Source organism: Canis lupus, chromosome 4, assembly GCF_003254725.2.
Source record: "Canis lupus dingo isolate Sandy chromosome 4, ASM325472v2, whole genome shotgun sequence".
Taxonomy (NCBI): Eukaryota; Metazoa; Chordata; class Mammalia; order Carnivora; family Canidae; genus Canis; species Canis lupus.
The window spans coordinates 50,274,849-50,296,000 of NC_064246.1; the positions used below are offsets into that span (position 1 = coordinate 50,274,849).

The window sequence follows — 21,152 nt, forward strand, 5'->3', positions numbered from 1 at the left end:
ATAAGCCACTGAGATGTGGAGGTCAGTTAATACTGCAGCAAGACAGACTAATACACATGGCACATGGCCATTTCTTTATCTAGAATATTTTGACACACCACCTCTACTCTACATAGTTAATTCCACTTCTTCCTTCACATCTCAGTTCTACCCTAGGCCCTGATCAGATCAAATCCTTTTCATGAGCTTTCCTTCTTAATACTTATGATAATCATAATATCACAACTTTTGTGTGATTGTTCAATCAATATCTAGTATGCCAGTACTATGAACTCCTTCAGAGCAGGGACAGTGGCTATTTATTTGTTCACCCATTGTACCCCCAGGACCTAGCACACTGTTTGGCACGCAGTATATCCTCAATAAAATATATATATATATATAAATATATATATAATATAATATAAATATTTTAATATTTATATTTTATATAATATTTATATAATATTTAAGCACTTTCACTTTAAAAGCACTTTATATATATATGTATATTAGTTGATATTATCCTCGTAACTGTTTTGTGATGAAAGTACTACTATCTGCTCCTAATTACCCCCAGGGACATTTGGCCCTTTGCCCAACCACACAGCTGGGAGCTGGTGGAGAAGGGTTTAAATATAAGCACTCTGTGCCTAAGTATGTGTTTGTAACCACTAGATTATGCAGCCATTCATTTTGTCTAAAGGTTATGAGTACTGGGAAAGACTTGTGGAACTGCATTGGCCAGGTGAGAAAATATTTAATTTTAGTTTCTCTATTGTATCACATGGGATCATCTTAGCTACCACTAGCATGGGGAGGGCAGCTCCAGGAGATCATTTCCTCTCAAGTAAATAAAGCACACATGTTTTTCCACATCACTCTCATCATTTGGTGTCTACCCAGTGCTCCCTCCCGATTCACTGGTAAAGTGATGCCCATAACAGTGATGACATCATCACTAACACATTTTGGTCCTCTTCATACCCCTTGCTGTGCCTGCACAATCCCCTGCACATATTAGGTGCTAAGTAAATGTGTTTTAAATCAGATGGGTCCTGTCATTCTTGCCTTGTGATGTAAATGATTGGGATGGACAGTCATATAAGATATTGCCTGTACAATAACTCCTTTTGCGGGGGCAAGTGGGAGGTGAGAATCTCGTTCTAACACTAAATCTGACTGAAAAAATAAAAAACCTGAACATATTGCCTCAGCCATGGAGGAGGGAGAGGAATTGATTGCAGGGCCCATGAACCTGGCTTCTTCTCCAGGAGTAGTACCATGGGGAGTGAGCCCGGGAAGGGTTGGCATGAGAGGAGGCAGCTTTGGGAAAGGTAGTGTAGTAGTGGCAATAATTTAGGTCTGGATGTCAGAAGGGAGAAAGGGCAGAGCTAGGACTTAACATCTTTTCTGGTGGGATAAGAAAAGTTTCAATGACATCACTTCTAAGGTCTCTTACAGTTGGAATATCTGTGAGTCTTAACACTCTCTCATCTGACAAAGCTCATTTGTAAGTTAAAGGGAGGAGGAACACACTAGAGCCAGCTGGGAAATTCCTGAGGGTAGGGGTAGAAGCATGAATTGAAAACAATGGAAACAACTGGTCCTTGTGGAGTTTAAAAGACATCAAGAAATGTCAGGCTGGGAAGAGAGCAGACCTCTTCTAGGACAGAATTCCTTGAAGCACAGGAGCCAGACCACTCACATCGGAATCCTGAGGGGAAAAGTTTTAGAATCTGTATTTTAAATCTCTGGGAATCTGAGAGTTTCATGCAGAAATCTGCATTTTTAAAACCCCAGATCATTCCTATGAATCTGAAGATCTATACATCTCTGATCTGGAGAGAGGGAATACTAACTTACCAGGGCAAGGATATAAAATCCCCACTGCTTAGATTTGGAACCTGAGCAATGATTGGTTTTTTCAAAGATAATTTAACGCTTTATTTTAAGACCACCTGTGGATTTAGAGGAACAGTCATTAATTGGCATGACTAAGTGCTTGTTAATAATAGAGCTGGAGTGTATCATTGTGCTTTTTTTGCTGATCTCCCCAACACAGATGAAGAAATGAAATCTCTCTTTTCAGCCTGGTGCTCAGATTTCAAAGTGTCTCTCAAGTTTCTCCCCCTCACCTTTTTTACTGAGAAAGAAAGGTGGCTGTTACATCTGTCATGAGACAAGCTGGGGCCCCTGAAATAGGGGTGCAATATAGCTAAGTCTCTGGCATAGAGATATAGCTGCTTGGCCTGGAATGAAGTTACCCTGTGAAGCAGCTAGACAAAACACCCATATTCTGACACTTGGTCTTCGAATTTCTACAAGTTTCTAAATCAATCACCAGAAAATGGATACTCTCTGGTCTCCCATATCTGAGCCAGGTGCCCAAGTTCTGGCTCTAATTCAGGGGCTCCCTCTAAAAATAAATTGGAGGGGCCAGCACCAAGCTGATGGAGACCAAATCAACCACCAACCAGCTAACAGCATAGGCAGCCTCTCTGGGGTTAGCTCTGGGTACCTGAGCTGGTTAGGCCAGCCCTGCTAGGGAGCCTTGAAGGAAGAGGAGGAGGAGGGTGGAGATGCAGGACTTGGAAGAAGAGCCTAGAAGCCTTGGAGAGGGTGGGGCTAAGCAAGTTTCTGCAGCAGGAGAGGAGGAAATGTTTTGGAGGAATTGTGTTGGGTTGGGCTTCTAAAAGCGGTTGAAGCTGCCTGTTCCAGCCAGAGATGGGAAGAAAGTTTTTACTGTCACTCACTCCTCTTTGAAGGGATAACTGGAGGTGGTAGCAGCCCAGGCTCTCTCCTTCGTGTCCCACCAGCAGGAGTCCTGACTCCCCCTGTCATAGCTGTGGAGCTTGTACCAAGGAGAGAGGAGGTAAGCATCCTACTTAATACTAAGACTGGAGGTTGGTCTTTTTCCTTAGCTCTCTCTACCACTTGCTGGCCTGGAGCAGGGTGTTACTTCAAAGGGAGCCTTTGAGCTTGTCCTTGACCTCATCCCCAGTACCCTGGGTCCTGGGGGCTGGAGCTATGTCCCCTGTTAGCCACCAGCAGCGTCAGGCTCCCAGGGACTCTGTCTGGGGAGCTCTTTGCCCCATGCTGGAAAGCCCTGTGTGTTTAGTTGACTGGGTTATGAGGGCAGCTGCAGGTAGTAATTCATCTAGGTGGACTTGGCTTTTTCTACATGCTGATGAGAAGGCAACCTCTGTCAATGTTTCCTATAGTGAGGAATGAATTACTTGTATGACGAGTCATAATGTACAGGCATTGGTCATTACCTATACTATTCCAGCACCTCTTCCAAAAGATTACAAAATCATTATGCAGGATTTTGAAGTAAGTGCGCATGTGTGAGGAAGAGAGAGAGTGGGACAAATTTTGTTTTTTGATGATGGAGACTAAAAACTGTAACAGTGAGAACTTATTTCAAGCTTATGGTTTGTAAAGCATGAGGGTGAACTACTTTTTATCTCATTGCAAGTCCCTGAGTCAGGTGTTGGTATTATCTACAATTACTGATGAGGATGCTGAAGCTCAGGTTAACTGACCCTAACCAACGTTTGCAGGTCCAGTCCATGCTCTGGACTTAAATCAATGAGGTCATAATTAGTCTAGGATCCTCCAGATTCAAAATGTACAGGGCTGTTAAGGGACAACCACCTATAAAGAGGCTTTATAAGGAAGCTTTCTCCAGTCAGAACAAAGCTGACAGCCTCCATCTCCTGTTGCCATATTCAAGAAATAATTTACACCTTGTCTCTACTTCTCAGGCTTCAATGTCCCCTTCTTGTGAATTGGAGACTATTTGGAGTCCCCTGTCAGCAATATGTAATCTACATGATCCGTGCCATTAAGAATTTAGAGACTGTGCAGCTGAGCAGTGGAGCTGATCTTTAAAACACCAGAGCCCATGGTGGAAGGGGAAAAAGAATGCACTCAGGGGACAGACCGTGAGCTGGTGTACTATGACCACTTAGAATTAAACCCAGTGTCCCCAGAATGGTTTACCAGACCTCTTATGACCTCACCTCTTGCCCATGCCCCAATCTTACCTAATATAAATCCCTCAATTCATGTGAGCCAACAACACTGGCTGCCTATATTCTTTTCCTCCTTGGGACCTGTGTGCCTAGTCTTCCTTCCATTTGGAACACTTTGCTCTGGATGTTTCCTATATTTGTCTTTCTTCAGTCAGGTTTCAGCTCAGCTCAAATGTTGTCTGTTTCAGAGGGCATCCTAAAATGCTCATTCAGCTCAAGTTAAAATGGGCCCAATATTGCCACTATCACCCCTAGTTATGCTCCTTTCAAGTTAATTATTTTTGCAATGCTGATGACCATCTGAAATTCTGTCCTTTTGTTTATTGTACATCTCCCCGGTAGAACACAAGTTCCATGAGGGAGGGGAGCCTCCAGGTCTTCTGCCTGCTGGACACTCCTGGATCCCCAAGGCTTAGCAGATTTCCCAGTAATGGCCAGAGCTGGGTTAACAGGGCAAATGAATAATAGAAAGGATCAGGAGATACCTTGACCACCAGGATGCCTCCTTCTCATTCAATACCTCCCCTCAAACTCCCTTGACAAGGCAAAAATCATTGGTCTAAAACTGAAATAAAAAGCACCTGAATTTTCAAGTGCTCAAGGGACACTTTATTTCATTCCTGGGGTAACATAGGGAAAAAAGCTAAATGGCATTAAGAGGACTTAGTTTCCTGAGAAATAGCAAGGTATGATAAGGCTGGTTCGCTAACCAGTGTCAATAAACATCACTGCCTCTGATTTAGCTCAGCATGCTCTTCTGAACCAAATGTGGTATTGATGAGAGCCATGACTGCACACTCACCATGCCAATAAGATTTCAGAAAGCTAAGAGTGTATCCTTCCAGCCTTGCTTCATCAGGTCACTCATTTAAATTCTTATCAGGCTTCGCTCACCTATCTTTTGCTATTTGGGGTATCATTTATAGTGTGGGAAGAGGCTTATATTTGGAACTAGGGGATCAAAGTGTTTCTATGGGCTCTACCACTCTGCAACTGTGGGCAAGTCCCTTAGCGCCTCCATTTGTCATGTTTCTCCTCTGTGAAATGGACAGAGAACAGCTGCCCTCTGTCATAGCCTGTGAGGTGGTTCTGAAGTGCAGATATGATGCCAGTTCATTGGCACAATAAAGAAACTAGCACAATAAATCTCTTGCTCACAAGCTACCTAGCCCTGCAAGCAATGCGAAGCAGAGAATACACAGGTGTGTTTGTTTTGGATAATTTCCCTTGCAGAAAATCCACAATTTCAAAAGAACTCTATGAGAGGAAGAGACTCTTCTGTAGAATTCCTTTTCCCAGGCAACTACCTCAAGAATCAACTTATACACTTTAATTAACACCCAGCTTATTTGCTTTGCAGTGAGGAACATTAGAATCCAGCCTAGTGAAGCTGCCTTCTTGGCAAGCACACAGCATTTGGCAGTATTTCACATGCTGGTGGTTTTTATGGGTCCCTTCTTACACTTATGTGTTCTTCATTGTAATGTATGTTAAGCCTTCCTGGCATCAGCCCTAGCCCTATTTAAAAGACATCTGATTTTATATCTGATCCTCAGGTTGTTCTATAATTTTTTTAAGGTACTCCTTATCTTGTTCTATTCTCTTCTTGGTTTGAAGATTTTTTTAAATGCCTACTTTTTTTATTAGAAGCCATGCCAGAGTCCTAATGATTTTCTGGGGGAGAAGGGGCCCTAAGCAAAGTTGTATCATGGAAAGAGAACTATATTATTTGGAGAACTGGGCTTGAATCCTGGCCCTGTTTCTTAGTAACCCTTGTCCAACTTCTGGAGCCTTGCTGGGGATAATAGCAATGTGAGCAGTGAACTTTTGTTGAAGACTTACTAAGTGCTAAGAGGATTCCTTGAATAATTTCATGTGATATTTATCCTGATGATCTTTGTGTTTGGAAACATGTTCCAAGACATGGAAGGATATGGGGTCATCAGGTAGTGAGTGATGGAACCCAAATTTGAATGCATGCTTGTTGACTTGAGAGCATGTGCTCTTACCTCCCAGGCTTATTGCCTTCTACTTCAATACACTACCCAGGGATCTTTCTTTATACACAATTTGATATTACTGGGCCTGCCGCCTTACAGTCTGTCATCTAATGAGATGATGCTTATGAGGATTCACTAAAATTGTGCAGTTTTACTTCATTTTTCTTGTTTACCAAAATTTAGAAAAAAAATATTCTGTAAGGAACTACTCCCTTTCTCTGGTGGCCTTTGAAGAAAATGACAAATATTTTTATAAAGAAAGCAAAATGGTGCATCCTGCCCAGAAGGAATATGAAGATCATTAGCTCCAACTCCAAGAATACGTTGGATAAGACTGGACCCAAACTTTCTTATAAATTCTTAAAATCTTTAGGAGAATGTGCAGATACTATATGCTATGCTAGGGACTGATAGTCGACATTGACTAACTACCTCTTCAACACTGAAAGAAGCATTTTCCTCATTATTTCATGTGGCCATTCATCACAGTGGTAAAAGATGTGGCCTTGTGGTTTACAGTGCCTGGCTCTTCATTTGCTAGTCTTGTGACTTTGGACAAGTTTCTCAACCACTTTATGTTTTAAGTTCCTAGTCTATGATTGAAGATATCACTGAGCTTTTCCTCTAGTGTTGTGAACATTATAGAAGTGGATACATAGAAGTGCTGGAACAGTTCTTGGTATGTAATGGACTCTCAAATATTTGCTGCCACTGTTATTTTCCCTCAGCCTTTCTATAAGTGAGGCCCTCTCACCCCCATCCTATAAATGTAGATACCAATGAAGAGTCAGGTCACACGACTAGAACCAGCATTTGAGCTTCTGTGTTCATCCAGAGCCTTTCCTCTTCTATGTTCTATTTCCTCAATAAACTCCCAAGGAAATACCAATATTTCTGGGAACCTGCAGTTTGATGGGAGTTTATACTCCAAGACCAAACCTACTTTCTTCCCATGCATGTACTCAAAGGTAAGTATCGGTCTCTTTAGGCTGGTGAATAAAGTGTTTTCTTAAAAATGACTAAGTTGTATCTCCAGAATATCATCAAACCAGCCAGAAATTTTTCTTCTATTCAGGATTCTCTCTATGGGCAGGCAGCCACACTGGACTTGAGGTAATAAGTTTGCTCATTAAAAGCAATCAATGGCACTACTATTTGCCAAGACAGAGTGCTGACCTATCCAGTTAGGGGGCTTCTTTTAGCTCTAAGAGAACACCATTCTCTGCTGGTTTAAATTTGTAACTTCTCTTGAGTAAGTACCATTGTTGGAATAAGTAACCAGGATACATTTTCCAGATATCTATCCTGGGCTTGGCAAAGACCAATGCCAGCATTTGTGCTCTTTTGGCTGTGGTACCCAGTTAGATGTTGGAGTTATTTTACAAACTCCTTCTCCCTATGAGTGAAGACCTGCCTCTGCCAGGATCCCAGCCACAATGTAAGAGCACCATGACTCCTGAAAAGTAGCCATCCTTCCTTTGCCTGCCCTAAGTTTGCCTGCGTCTTAAAAATCTCTCAAATAATGGCAGTAATTAATAATTAACAACTTCCTTTTATTAAGTACTTTCTATGTGTGAGTTTACTTAATTAGTTCATATAATCACAACTTTCTGAAGTAAGTTCCAGTATTATCCTCTCTATTTTAGGGAAGAGGAAGATAACATGTGGAAATCTCACAAACTTGGCCAGGGGCCCCCAGCTGAACATGGCACCACCAGGACATAAACCCAAACCTGTGTGACTAAATACCCATTCCTTACCTCTATGTTTAACTGCTTCCAAACTCCTCCTGCCTGAATCACCCTCACCTAGTTTGATAACACATTACTGATTAGCTGTGGAAAAACTCGTTCTGCTGGGCCTCCTCACAGGGGATGTGGACAAACCTGCCTCACCTGTTTCCCTGGACCTTCCCGCCCTGACCTGGGTGGTGAGCTTATTTTTCCTTTTGTCTTATCCAGACACAGTTGAGCTCCTTAATTACTCAGCTTCGCCTTCCCTCCCTAACCCTTTAGTCACTGGAATATCCTGGTAGATAAGCATGGGAGAGAAGTCTCCGTCCTTCCAAGGGCTCCCTTAGCCCACTCCTTACCCTTTAGAAAAGTAATCTTTTTGTATTTTTCTAATTCCTTTCCTTTCTTGTTCTCTTTTCAACTTGTTTTAAGAGTAAGCCAGATTTGATCACAGATCATAAAGCATGTTTTCAATACTGTGAGACAATTCAGTAATTGGTATCTTAGCCTGAGCAGTGGCCTGTGAATTCTGTCTTTTACAAAAGCAGACAAGATGGTGGTCTTCATTGTAGCTGTCTATCAATTGTTGCTTATGCAACAGGATTCTTACCAGTAAGGAATGCAGAAAGGAGTTGTAGAAATCTAGTTAAATCTTAGATACAATGCCTTTTAATGCCTATGAGATCTTGCACAAATTATTTTCCACAATAGCATAACACTGCTTTCACTTCATTCAGCTCTGCATATTTTACTGACATTTCTACAATGTCCCAGGCACTGACCCCTGTATGTATACATTTCACTTAAGTCTCCCACCAACATAATGAACTAAGTACTGTAATCATCACTTTACAGATTAGAAAACTAATGTTGATCAACACAGTTCTTTCAAAGTCAAAATCCATTCTATGGACCAGCATAATAACTGGCTGATGGTTCACTGTTAAATTGTTCCCTTTCTACCACAAGAACATGCACAAGTCTTTATCTTGTGCAGCTCATGCTGAGGACATTTTTCCAAGCCCCAGCAGACTGTATTGCTCCTCCTCATTTGCTAGTCTTCCAATCGATGACTGGAGCAGCTCCAGCCAGTGCCCAGATCATCACTCATTATCCCTTCTGCTCAGTCTGCTCTCCCTGTCACAGAAAGAAAGACACCTCATCGATGAGGGTAAATCATTTTTTGTTTCTAACAATTGAGAGATCTAATACTTATTCTTCCTTCTGGAAATACAACCATCTATTTCTTCTTCCTCTGCATGGTTGAAGCATCACCAGACACTGTTGCATTTCCAGGACATTGCAGGACAGAAAAGCAGGGGCTGTATGTGGATAAGCTGAATGAGCCACAGAGTTGTGGGCTTGGAGGAGACCCATTAGCACTTAAGTCCATGAGTACAGGAGTCAACTCCATCTCGTCTGTCACTGTTCCTAAATACCTAGAGCAGTACCAGACACATAGGACAGGATCACATCTTATTCAATGAATCAGTATATTAACACCTTAAAAAAAAAAATGTGTCTGGGATCCCTGGGTGGCTCAGCGGTTTAGCACCTGCCTTTGGCCCAGAGCACGATCCTGGAGTCCTGGGATCGAGTCCCACGTCAGGCTCCCAGCATGGAGCCTGCTTCTCCCTCTGCCTGTGTCTCTGCCTCTCTCTCTCTATGTCTATCATGAATAAATAAATAAAATCTTTAAAACAAATGTGTCTATTACATACTTGTTTTCTAAATACTCTGTTTTGCTTAAAAGTACACCAAAAAATGTGTGGTTGAGGAACTGCTAGGTCATTGGAATTCTTAAATTTGTGAACAGTTTCTTTTATTATTAAAAACTGTTTCCACACCCACCTACACTTTGAGTTAGTCCAGACTCTGTTTTAGGATAGAGTTCATTTCCTTTCCATGTGATAGCAGCATCTCTCCTGTCATGGCTCACACTGAGAGTCCTATCACACACACTCTACCTCTTTCCATCCCAGGTGGGAGGTTGGCTGGATGGTGACCACCTGAGTATCCCAGAACCCCACTTTTTGGCCATATCCTCCTTTTTTCTTTGCTTCCAGGACTATGATTTCCCCTTACTGAGCACTAGCAATCCACCAGGCACAGTACTAAATATCTCTATATACTACTACATTTAATCATCCCAAGATATTCACCTTATCATTTTGCAGACTTTAAAAATACTGACAATTGGAAACATAAAGTCACATCTACATGTCCCTAAGCTTATTGATGATGAGCCCAGGCCCCCATGTCAAGTCTGTGCGTGTTACACAACCTCCTATGTGAGAAGAACACTAGTCCTTTTCTGACTTTCTCAAGCCAGATACCTACCACATGAAAAGTGTGATTTTTCTAGAAGGGCACTTTATAGTATCGCTTACTATGAAGTGCTTGGGGCTGAGTTCCCTATATCTATTAGGAAACACAAAATCCCTTAAAGGACCTATGCCTTCACTCTTGGTTGCCATCCTGTTAAGGATGACAGAGGAGATACTGTGTGGTCTGAGAAAAAACAGCCCCAGTCCTTAGAAAAAGGGCTACAGGTCATGAGGCCTTAAGGGAAGGCCATTTCCACTGCCAAATGTGTGGAGATGAAAGTCAGTTGGGAGCCCAGAAAGAGGGTTTGGCAGGGGAGTGGGAGGGTCCTCTTTGGTTCCTCATGACCATTGTCACAACTTGTGGCTCCACCAGGGGCAGCCTTCACTAATACCAGTCATTGTCATTTCAACAGAAATGAGATTTGTTTAAAAGGCAACTACTCTAAGTGGAAAATTAGTATTATCACAAACAGATCAACTGTAAAATTAAATAAATGATCACAGAACCCCATGAGTAAACTCTACCCAGACAGTGCTCTCTATGGAAATCTCTGGCCCTGAAATCCATTCTTGCTTTGTCTAAAAGGAGAGTTAAATATTAACTGGCACCATTTTGTGGGTATGGAGTTTCAGTTTGGGAGGTTTTGGAGATGGAAGGTGGTGGTGACTGCACAGCATTGTGAGTGTACTTAATGCTACTGAATTCTGCACTTAAAATGGTTAATATGGTAAGTTGTTGATATATATATTTTACCACAGTAGAAAAGAAAAAGGAATAAAGCAGCTCTTTGTGTACAGTTATAAAACAACCTTCAAGATATCTTAAGTGAAAACAAAAGCTGAACTGTGTGATTAAAATGCTGTAACTTGCAGTTCAAAAAAAAAAAATCTCACACATCTATACTTGTATATGAAAGGATCCCTATAAAAGAATGATGATATTTGATACCACAGAGGGAAGGGGCTCCATGGGGTGGGAGGAAACAGGGAGGGAGGGTCATTGTTTGCTGTTTAAGGTGTGTTGCATGTGCACCCGAAACTCATTCTAGTTGAAATATTTTAAACCCTAATAAAAATGATTGACTAGCAGTATAATGAAACTGTCTCCCTGAAGCAGTTTCAACCTTGGCTACACCCTTGACTGTAGCTGCTCAAAGTAAGCTTCCCTAATGAGCAGCATCAGCACCACCTGGTTACAAATGAGGCTCTCCAGCCCCACCCACAGCCATGGAATCAGAATCTGTCTTTGACCAAAATCACCCAGTAGTTTGCAGGACATGAAAGAGTGAGAAGCTTGCAAGCAGGATTAGACTAATCTAATCCTGAGGTGGGGCTTGAGCCTGAACTTGATTAAAGCACCCTAGGTGATTCCACCAGGCAGTTGATGTTGAGAGCCACTGACTTAATGCAATTGGGAAAAATGAAGAGATTGAGTTTCCCTATTACGTGATTCACTTTTATTCAACGTGGTCTCTGTGTGCCTTTTAAAAGGCATTACACATGCCATACTTGAGACCACTGGTCTCAGATCTCACAAACATCACAGGAACATGTAGCACTGAGATTCACCTGAGCTTGATGGGAAAAAAATACTCTTTACTAGCTTTGAGTACATTTTTCTCCTTCTATAAAATAGACCTCGGAGTTCCACACCAAACACATGCCAATTAAGGATTTTTTAATCCAGGAATATAGCATAATGTCAGGTCATCATAAAATCATACCTTGGAATTATAAAGATATGCATTGGAATTCACAATTCACCTTCTGAGGCCCCTGCCAAATGGGGTTAACACCTACCTTATAGAGCTGTGTTATTTAAATGAAATAGTGTAGATAATGCTTGATGCATCCTATGTGATTGCTCACTGAGAGATGACAATTGTTTATGGGTGTTTATGGTCCACTCTCCCCTCCCTGCCATGTCTCGTCCTGGGCTTCTCTCACTGTCACCACTCCCTCCACATTTGCTTATCTGCCTTGAGCATCTCTTGTACAGATTACATTTCTCACATTGCAATTGAAGCTAAGGAACTCGCCTTCTACCTCCCCCATCTCTTGACAAACAGAAAAAAGCTCTGCTGTCTCTTACCAAATTATCTGACACATTTCTAAAATACAAGTGAAACCTCATTACATGGATGAACAGCTTTCCATCAGCTCATTCCTAGCTCCGATATTAATATAATTGTTGCTGAGACATTGCGGTTGGCCTCGGAGGCAGACAGGAAGGCGTTGTTGTCAGCGTCCCGAGGTGGTTGCAAGTGCAGAAAGCTGGTGGAAGCTGCTAGGCTTCTGCATGGGTAGATGATGCTGTATAGTAGATGCCATGGTTTCCGTCCACTGCTGTGACAGGTAACAGCTGTAGGAGAGGGATAGTGTGTCCAAGTCAGAAATAGAGGTCCTTCCCCCACAGCACCCAGAATCATCTTTTCAAAATGCAAATCTGAACATGTTGAAATCTTTCCCTAAAACCTGATGAGAGCTTCTTACTATTTTGAGAATAAAGAGTGGCTTTCCTAATAGGGTCTACAAAGTCTGGCTTCTAGATACTTCCCAGTCAACTCCCCAACTCCAATTTGTCTGATCATTGGGGTGTCTTCCTCACTTAACTGAGTTCTTGCTTTGTGTGAATCTTGATTCCCAGGCCATACACCAAGTCTAATTTTGTGCAGTCTTGTAGCCTTAGGGCCTAGTTTGTAGCAGACGCTCAATAAATATTCATGGAAGGAAAACACATGCAAGGATGTTATACAAGGGGTTCCTGCCTAATTTGCCACCCCCTGCTTTGCAGTATGTCTCCTAGTAACATTGAAATGCTGGCAGTTACCTAAATAGGTACCAGGCTATTTTCTACCTTATAGCTTTTGCTTGACTGGACCCCCTGCCTAAGATTATCCTCTTGTTTCTCAGTCACTTTGTCTAGGAAATCTTACTCTTACACAGGGATTTTCTCCAGTAAACTTTCCTTGACTCACCAACCTTCTAGGCTACTCAGTGTTGCATTGCACTCCATATATTATCTCTCATTTCACTTAAGTCCATTCCAAGTTTGTATCTGTCTTTCCAACACCTGGAGAAAGAAGAAATGGGATAATATAGAGTGTGTGTGGTATGGTAGATAATGAGTAAATAGGGTGTCTGTGTGTGTGTGAGAGAGAGAGAGAGAGAGAGAGAGAGAGAGAGAGAGAGAGAAAATAGGTCACTGATATTTCATGGTGAATAAAGATGTATGCCTTACAACCTTGATGCTTTTGTACTTGATATTTCCTCCATCTGGATTGTCTTCCCAACTCTTCCCCTGGTCATTTTATTTATCCTTCAGACCCTCAATTTAGTTATGTCACTGCCATATGGAAGTTTTCCCTGCCCGTACACTAGATTCCACCAAACCTACTTCTATATATTCCAGCTCCTTATGTTTCCTTTATGAAGCAGATCACTCTTTCTAAATACACACTGTATTCTTAATTTCATTTGCCTCTCCTAGTATACTGGCAGTATAATAGGCCTGAGGACTGGCTTTGTCTTCCTTCTAGCATAGTGCCTGGCATCCTGTAAGCGCTCCCTGGAATGAATGGTTGATCATCTACAGCTCTTTCTTGTTCCTGAGTATAAAAAGAGAAAATAGAAAAGAATGCCTAGCTCCCCTTTCTTACTGTGGTCCTGTGACCCTGTCCCTCAATTGGCAATACATAGAAACACCCCACCCCACATGCAGTCATTCAGAGGGCAGGTACTTGTAGGGAATCATTGTGACTGCTGGTCCCCACCCTGTCCCATGGTGCTTTTCTCCCTGCTTTAATCAGGCCACAGTTTTCTAGAGCTTGTCCCTTGGAACACTCAGCCAGGTCCTGCTGCCAACTGCTGAGGTAGCAAAGGTGCAGGATGACAAACCCAGAAGGGGAGGCAGGTGGCAGGGAGGAAAACAGAGTTGTGGCTTGTAAGTAGGTATAGCATCCTCAGACATGTACCGTCTGGAATAATGAGCCTTACCAGACTTGGGGCTGGCAAGGGAGAACCGCTACTTTCTTCCTCCTCTCACTGCCCTTCTCAAAGCAGATCACTGGTGTGATTGGACTTGAGGAGTGTAATACCCTTCCAGGTGACATCACACCCACAGCCTAATTTTATCACTTGAAGCTGAACATTTCCCTATCGTTGACATTGATAGGACGCTGATGTTCCTGACATTGCCAAACCACCACCAAGTTTTTCATCCTTTTATCCTCCCCAAATGCAGACATAGTAAGAGCATCACAACGACTTGGATTCTATCCCAGCTCTTCCACCTGCTAATTGTATGACCTCAGCAAGTTTCTGAATATCTCTGAGCCAAGACAAGACAAGTTTGTTTGTCTGTAGAATAAGGATATACTGCACCTCATAAGTTGTTGTAAAGTTCCCACCTCAGGGAATATGGACTAGGTGGTCTACCTGTCTCCCACCCCCGTCTCTATGGTAACACTAGGGCAGTTCTGGGAAGTCAAAACTCTCTTCTACACAGAAGGCAGGCTAATGGAATGAAAAGGGTTTCCTCTCCAAAAAGTGTGATGGTACTAGAAAATAAATTGGTATACCTGAGAGCTAGCCCTGAGCTAAAGCATGTGGAGAATAAGTGCTTTATTCTCTTTATATGAATACCCCTTACCTAGGGGTTGGCTCTCTAGAGGGTACGCCTCCAAATGAGCTTTCCTCCCCATCTTTGAATGTTATTTCATCATACTTCAAAAAGCTTTTAAAGACAAAATTTAATATGATTTGAAGAAGTTCCAATGACTTGCTCCAGGAGTGACTTACTTATTAGGCTGGCACAAGAACTCAGGCCTCTTGATTCTGAATCAGTAACCTTTGTTCTTGCAGTCACCATGGTCCTACATCATCCCATCTTCTAGGCTCTCCAATGGTTTACAGCTTGTGTTGGGCACAAGCCTCAACAGAGCTCTCTTCTAGGGTTTATAAAATCCCTCTGGCTAGCTTCCCTGAGATCAGTCCCCATGCTGTGTCCAAGAAGAGAAGCCAGCTATTTTCTAGGTCTAAACCCTGAAAGGAAGTTTTCTCATGGTCCTTTAAAAAGAGAAGTGGGCAACTTCACCAGCATTTTATTAAAATTATGATGTCTACATCCTTGATCCCATGTTGCTAAATTGTTTCCCTGAACAGCTGTATAATTAGTATCTATTCATATAGTCATGACTACATATAACATCCCATTTTTCTTTTTTTTTTTTTTTTTTTTTTTTTTTTTTTTTAATTTATTTTTTTATTGGTGTTCAATTTACTAACATACAGAATAACACCCAGTGCCCGTCACCCATTCACTCCCACCCCCCGCCCTCCTCCCCTTCTACCACCCCTAGTTCGTTTCCCAGAGTTAGCAGTCTTTATGTTCTGTCTCCCTTTCTGATATTTCCCACACATTTCTTCTCCCTTCCCTTATTTTCCCTTTCACTATTATTTATATTCCCCAAATGAATGAGAACATATAATGTTTGTCCTTCTCTGACTGACTTACTTCACTCAGCATAATACCCTCCAGTTCCATCCACGTTGAAGCAAATGGTGGGTATTTGTCATTTCTAATAGCTGAGTAATATTCCATTGTATACATAAACCACATCTTCTTTATCCATTCATCTTTCGTTGGACACCGAGGCTCCTTCCACAGTTTGGCTATCGTGGCCATTGCTGCTAGAAACATCGGGGTGCAGGTGTCCCGGCGTTTCATTGCATTTGTATCTTTGGGGTAAATCCCCAACAGTGCAATTGCTGGGTCGTAGGGCAGGTATATTTTTAACTCTTTGAGGAACCTCCACACAGTTTTCCAGAGTGGCTGCACCAGTTCACATTCCCACCAACAGTGTAAGAGGGTTCCCTTTTCTCCGCATCCTCTCCAACATTTGTTGTTTCCTGCCTTGTTAATTTTCCCCATTCTCACTGGTGTGAGGTGGTATCTCATTGTAGTTTTCATTTGTATTTCCCTGATGGCAAGTGATGCAGAGCATTTTCTCATATGCATGTTGGCCATGTCTATGTCTTCCTCTGTGAGATTTCTGTTCATGTCTTTTGCCCATTTCATGATTGGATTGTTTGTTTCTTTGGTGTTGAGTTTAATAAGTTCTTTATAGATCTTGGAAACTAGCCCTTTATCCGATATGTCATTTGCAAATATCTTCTCCCATTCTGTAGGTTGTCTTTGAGTTTTGTTGACTGTATCCTTTGCTGTGCAAAAGCTTCTTATCTTGATGAAGTCCCAATAGTTCATTTTTGCTTTTGTTTCTTTTGCCTTCGTGGATGTATCTTGCAAGAAGTTACTATGGCCGAGTTCAAAAAGGGTGTTGCCTGTGTTCTTCTCTAGGATTTTGATGGAATCTTGTCTCACATTTAGATCTTTCATCCATTTTGAGTTTATCTTTGTGTATGGTGAAAGAGAGTGGTCTAGTTTCATTCTTCTGCATGTGGATGTCCAATTTTCCCAGCACCATTTATTGAAGAGACTGTCTTTCTTCCAATGGATAGTCTTTCCTCCTTTATCGAATATTAGTTGCCCATAAAGTTCAGGGTCCACTTCTGGATTCTCTATTCTGTTCCACTGATCTATGTGTCTGTTTTTGTGCCAGTACCACACTGTCTTGATGACCACAGCTTTGTAGTACAACCTGAAATCTGGCATTGTGATGCCCCCAGATATGGTTTTCTTTTTTAAAATTCCCCTGGCTATTCGGGGTCTTTTCTGATTCCACACAAATCTTAAAATAATTTGTTCTAACTCTCTGAAGAAAGTCCATGGTATTTTGATAGGGATTGCATTAAACGTGTATATTGCCCTGGGTAACATTGACATTTTCACAATATTAATTCTGCCAATCCATGAGCATGGAATATTTTTCCATCTCTTTGTGTCTTCCTCAATTTCTTTCAGAAGTGTTCTATAGTTTTGAGGGTATAGATCCTTTACATCTTTGGTGAGGTTTATTCCTAGGTATCTTATGCTTTTGGGTGCAATTGTAAATGGGATTGACTCCTTAATTTCTCTTTCTTCAGTCTCATTGTTAGTGTATAGAAATGCCACTGACTTCTGGGCATTGATTTTGTATCCTGCCACGCTACCGAATTGCTGTATGAGTTCTAGCAATCTTGGGGTGGAGACTTTTGGGTTTTCTATGTACAGTATCATGTCATCGGCGAAGAGGGAGAGTTTGACTTCTTCTTTGCCAATTTGAATGCCTTTAATGTCTTTTTGTTGTCTGATTGCTGAGGCTAGGACTTCCAGTACTATGTTGAATAGCAGTGGTGAGAGTGGACATCCCTGTCTTGTTCCTGATCTTAGGGGAAAGGCTCCCAGTGCTTCCCCATTGAGAATGATATTTGCTGTGGGCTTTTCGTAGATGGCTTTTAAGATGTCGAGGAATGTTCCCTCTATCCCTACACTCTGAAGAGTTTTGATCAGGAATGGATGCTGTATTTTGTCAAATGCTTTCTCTGCATCCAATGAGAGGATCATATGGTTCTTGGTTTTTCTCTTGCTGATATGATGAATCACATTGATTGTTTTACGGGTGTTGAACCAGCCTTGTGTCCCAGGGATAAATCCTACTTGGTCATGGTGAATAATTTTCTTAATGTACTGTTGGATCCTATTGGCCAGTATCTTGTTGAGAATTTTTGCATCCATGTTCATCAGGGATATTGGTCTGTAATTCTCCTTTTTGGCGGGGTCTTTGTCTGGCTTTGGAATTAAGGTGATGCTGGCTTCATAGAACGAATTTGGAAGTACTCTATCTCTTTCTATCTTTCCAAACAGCTTTAGGAGAATAGGTATGATTTCTTCTTTAAACGTTTGATAAAATTCTCCTGGGAAGCCATCTGGCCCTGGACTCTTGTGTCTTGGGAGGTTTTTGATGACTGCTTCAATTTCCTCCCTGGTTATTGGCCTGTTCAGGTTTTCTATTTCTTCCTGTTCCAGTTTTGGTAGTTTGTGGCTTTCCAGGAATGCGTCCATTTCTTCTAGATTGCTTAATTTATTGGCGTATAGCTGTTCATAATATGTTTTTAAAATCGTTTGTATTTCCTTGGTGTTGGTAGTGATCTCTCCTTTCTCATTCATGATTTTATTAATTTGAGTCTTCTCTCTCTTCTTTTTAATAAGGCTGGCTAATGGTTTATCTATCTTATTAATTCTTTCAAAGAACCAACTCCTGGTTCTGTTGATCTGTTCCACAGTTCTTCTGGTCTCGATTTCGTTGAGTTCTGCTCGAATCTTTGTTAACTCCCTTCTTCTCTTGGGTGTAGGATCTATTTGCTGTTTTTTCTCTAGCTCCTTTATGTGTAAGGTTAGCTTTTGTATTTGAGTTCTTTCCAGTTTTTGAATGGATGCTTGTATTGCGATGTATTTCCCCCTTGGGACTGCTTTTGCTGCATCCCAAAGATTTTGAACGGTTGTATCTTCATTCTCATTAGTTTCCATGAATCTTTTTAATTCATCCTTAATTTCCTGGTTGACCCTTTTATCTTTTAGCAGGATGGTCCTTAACCTCCATGTGTTTGAGGTCCTTCCAAACTTCTTGTTGTGATTTAGTTCTAATTTCAAGGCATTATGGTCCGAGAATATGCAGGGGACAATCCCAATCTTTTGGTATCGGTTCAGACCCGATTTGTGACCCAATATGTGGTCTATTCTGGAGAAAGTTCCATGTGCGCTTGAGAAGAATGTGTATTCGGTTGAGTTTGGATGTAAAGTTCTGTAGATATCTGTGAAATCCATCTGGTCCAGTGTATCATTTAAAGCTCTCGTTTCTTTGGAGATGTTTTGCTTAGAAGACCTATCGAGTATAGAAAGAGCTAGATTGAAGTCACCAAGTATAAGTGTATTATTATCTAAGTATTTCTTCACTTTGGTTAATAATTGATTTATATATTTGGCAGCTCCCACATTCGGAGCATATATATTGAGGATTGTTAAGTCCTCTTGTTGAATAGATCCTTTAAGTATGATATAGTGTCCCTCTTCATCTCTCACTACAGTCTTTGGGGTAAATTTTAGTTTATCTGATATAAGGATGGCTACCCCTGCTTTCTTTTGAGGACCATTCGAATGGTAAATGGTTCTCCAACCTTTTATTTTCAGGCTGTAGGTGTCCTTCTGTCTAAAATGAGTCTCTTGTAGACAGCAAATAGATGGGTCCTGCTTTTTTATCCAGTCTGAAACCCTGCGCCTTTTGATGGGGTCATTAAGCCCGTTCACGTTCAGAGTTACTATTGAGAGATATGAGTTTAGTGTCATCATGATATCTATTCAGTCTTTGTTTTTGTGGACTGTTCCACTGAACTTCTTCTTAAAGGGGAATTTTAAGAGTCCCCCTTAAAATTTCTTGCAGAGCTGGTTTGGAGGTCACATATTCTTTTAGTTGCTGCCTGTCTTGGAAGCTCTTTATCTCTCCTTCCATTTTGAATGAGAGCCTTGCTGGATAAAGTATTCTTGGTTGCATGTTCTTCTCCTTTAGGACCCTGAATATATCCTGCCAGCCCTTTCTGGCCTGCCAGGTCTCTGTGGAGAGGTCTGCTGTTACCCTAATACTCCTCCCCATAAAAGTCAGGGATTTCTTGTCTCTTGCTGCTTTAAGGATCTTCTCCTTATCTTTGGAATTTGCAAGCTTCACAATTAAATGTCGAGGTGTTGAACGGTTTTTATTGATTTTAGGGGGGGATCTCTCTATTTCCTGGATCTGAATGCCTGTTTCCCTTCCCAGATTAGGAAAGTTTTCAGCTAGAATTTGTTCAAATACATATTCTGGCCCTCTGTCCCTTTCGGCGCCCTCGGGAACCCCAATTAAACGTAGGTTTTTCTTCCTCAGGCTGTCGTTTATTTCCCTTAATCTATCTTCATGGTCTTTTAATTGTTTGTCTCTTTTTTCCTCAGTTTCCCTCTTTGCTATCAACTTGTCTTCTATGTCACTCACTCGTTCTTCCACCTCGTTAACCCTCGTCGTTAGGACTTCTAGTTTGGATTGCATCTCATTCAATTGATTTTTAATTTCTGCCTGATTAGCTCTAAATTCTGCAGTCATGAAGTCTCTTGAGTCCTTTATACTTTTTTCTAGAGCCACCAGTAGCTGTATAATAGTGCTTCTGAATTGGCTTTCTGACATTGAATTGTAATCCAGATTTTGTAACTCTGTGGGAGAGAGGGCTGTTTCTGATTCTTTCTTTTGAGGTGAGGTTTTCCTTCTAGTCATTTTGCTCAGTGCAGAGTGGCCAAAAGCAAATTGTATTGGGAAAAAGAGAAAAAGAGAGGAAAGAAAGAAGGAAAGAAAAGAGAAAGAGAAAAAAAAAGGGAAGAAAAGAAAAAAAACGAGAAAAAAAAAAGAAGAAAAAGAGAAAGAAAAAGAAAGGAGAAAAAAAGGGGGTGGGGGAAGGAAACAAATCAAAAAGCAAAACAAAACAAAAACAAAAACAAAAACAAAACAAAACAAAACAAAAAAAAAAAAAAAGAACCACCGGGGAGTATCTTCTGATTCTGTGTACTTTAAGTCCCTTGGCTTCTCCTGGAAGTTGTCCGTCTAGCTGGTCTTCTGGGGGAGGGGCCTGTTGTGCTGATTTTCAGGTGTTAGCAGTTGGGGGAGCTGCTGTGCCCCTGCCTGGTGCAGGGCTCGGTGGGGGTTGTTTACCCCCTGAGGCCACAGGAGGAACAGCCCCAGTGGCGGGGCAGCTCTGGAAACCTGGATTCGGCTCCGGCAGGAACTCCGTCTGCAGGGCCTGGAGGCTCCGGGGCGGGGCCGCGGATCTGCTCAGCTGGGGCAGGAGCGTCCTTGCTGTCCTGGGCCCTCCCGGCCTCTGCCTGTCCCGGGGGAGGCGGGATCCTGGGCTGTGTCCCGGCGCCCTGTGCTCCGGAGCCTGCGCTGGTGGATTCGCGCTCCCGGGCCGCGCAGCCCCCTCCGTGGAGCCGCCGCCCGAGCCCCTCCGAGCTGCTCCTGGAACCGCGCAGCCCCCTCCGCACGGAGCCTCTTCCTCTGCCCGAGCCCCTCCGAGCTGCTCCCGGGGCCGCGCAGCCCCCTCCGCGGAGCCGCCGCCCGA

At 42.1% G+C, this 21,152-nt stretch overlaps 1 protein-coding gene across 7 annotated transcripts in view; it reads left to right on the top strand.

The window, feature by feature from the left end:
* The first annotated feature begins 2,603 nt into the window (after positions 1 to 2,603).
* Positions 2,604 to 21,152, top strand: part of ATP10B (ATPase phospholipid transporting 10B (putative)) — a 313,614-nt gene continuing 295,065 nt past the window's right edge. For 5 of the 7 annotated variants that reach the window (XM_035715175.2, XM_049109178.1, XM_049109179.1 and 2 more), the window contains exon 1: positions 2,605 to 2,854. The gene's annotated coding sequence lies outside the window, so the exon portion shown is untranslated. Of the gene's footprint in view, positions 2,855 to 21,152 lie in introns of all 7 variants that reach the window. The other 2 variants (XM_049109180.1, XM_025434311.3) reach the window with 2 other exon arrangements.